Below are 2,276 nucleotides of genomic sequence, written 5' to 3'. Positions count from 1 at the left end.
AAAATGTTTATCATTTTACAAACTGCAAGTTTTAAGACATAAAACCCAACACTGCAATCATACACAGTGACAAATATTCCTCGGGAAATTTCGTGGCGTCATATATGTTAAATGAAACTACTTCCCCATCAAATTTTACAGAATGACAGCCCTTATTAACATTTATTTTATTTTTTGCAATTTTCATAAACGACCTTCCTAACAGAATTGTAGAAGAAGGAGTGGAAATTTCATCCATTTTTAAAATGTAGAAATAGACTGGGAAATCAAATCCTTAATTTGCAATATCGCATCCTCAACTATCCTTAGGGGGTGCATATAAGATCTATCAGCTAATTAGATGCACACAGTAGTTTTTTGCAAGTCATTCAAATTAAGATCCTCATACACATTATATGGCATGACATTAATAGAGGCTCCTAAATCTAGCATGGCATAACGAATAACGCTGTTACCAATAATGTAGGGTAAAGTGAACATACCTGGGTCTCCACATTTTTCAAGCATATTATGTTTAAGTAGAGCCGAAACATTCTTACTTACCACAACCTATTCCCTATCCATACATATCCTCTTCTTGGTGCATAGTTCCTTGAGGACTTCTGATAAATTGTAGAAATACAAGTTATTTATCCTGCCTTATCTAGATATTGCGGACAAAAGAGAATAAATATGCGCCAATTGTATGAAAATTAGCTTTGAAATACAATAATTATAAATTACCGCAATTACACCCACTAACATCTTTAAGATAGAAGAAAAAGGAGATTTTACTCTATTTTACAGGAAACCGAGTCACCGCTTGTGCTCAAGGCTCAAGAAGATCTGATCAACGCATCTTTGTCACAATACGCCCGTTAATCAACAATGATGATACGATTAACGCAATGACGGCGCAATGCGACAGTTGATCCAGAGCTGACTTTCAACCGCATGCGGTAATAAAAACAACACCGCATGCGAACACACGATCGAAAGATGCAGCTGAGCAATGCAAACGCGAAGGATTGAGACACGTGTACAACTAACGCTTATGAAGAATTGACAGTTTGATTGCATAATAGAAGGAATAATATCCCTCCATCTTCAGAATTTCCATAACAACAAGTAGGGACCACAAGGTCGGAGTCAAAGAGCCTCACCTATAAATACCCCATAGATTTCAGAGAAAAGATATGCTACTGGATACGGAGCTAATTGCTGCTAAAGTGTTGAGTGGAAAGGCTGAGCTGAGTGCTTAACTGAAGAAATCCAAGAAGAAAATGAGACAAGGGCGAGAGGTGAGTCTCAGTTCTATTCTGCCAAATACCCGTCGAGAAGCTCTGTGTTGAGAACCCTGCTACCGGTTGAGCAAGCCTGAGAGAGAAGCTCATCCATCCATCTGATCCATCCAATCCGACAAGCAGCTCTCCACCCGAGTCGGTGTATTTCACCTTCTTTATCTCTTCATTCACACCATGTATCAAACGCTTAATAGATATATTAAATGTTTCGATTGCTTTCATATCCCATTTTCTGTCTACTTCCATTCCTCCGTTAATCATTGTCTTCATGATGTCTTCCTAATCCCCTAGTAGTTAATATTAATTAAACGAGTACTTAACTTGGGGCAGGTAAAAGGGCCCATGGCGGGACAACCAATGAATTCACAGTGGGTTAACCGGTTTTGAGAACAAGGGGCTTGTTCCGAACCACACAGGATCCTGTCTTTACCTGGCTGCTGATCGCAAACATCCCGATGGAAGGAATTATGCGGACACCCCAATTTGGTATGAATTCTTTCGGCCTGGGGAAATATCTCGAGGCCCTACTGGTTAGAGGCAGAAAAACGTGGCCGTTCGGAGATTAAGCCGAGTTCATGGTTTTGTAAATGGATTTCAAAAAATGGGGCCAGTTCCGGGGGGTCTTAAAGCGTGGAAGAGACCCACATGCCCATTTGACTAGCTTTGTCCAAATGGTGCGCCAGTTTTTTCCTTTACCTGGCATTAACCCTTAGATGTATAAGACTATATTTGTTCCCTTTACCACATTGGAGGACGAGGCTAAAGAAAGGTTTGAGCTCACTCAAACTGAGGCAAATGAGATCCACTTCATGGGCTCAACTGGAGGATGAATTCAGAAGAAGTTCTTCCCACTTATGCCAGTTTAACGCAAGCGACGAAAAGGATGGTGCTTTGGAACCTATCGGAGCAGATGGGAGAAATGAGGAACCCTAAGGGGGCACCGCCTAGGTATGCGATATTAAGGAGGACTCGGGTGAAAAAATACCTGGGCAT

This window comes from Benincasa hispida, chromosome 5, assembly GCF_009727055.1.
Source record: "Benincasa hispida cultivar B227 chromosome 5, ASM972705v1, whole genome shotgun sequence".
Taxonomy (NCBI): domain Eukaryota; kingdom Viridiplantae; phylum Streptophyta; class Magnoliopsida; order Cucurbitales; family Cucurbitaceae; genus Benincasa; species Benincasa hispida.
Note: the sequence above shows the minus strand (reverse complement) of the source record.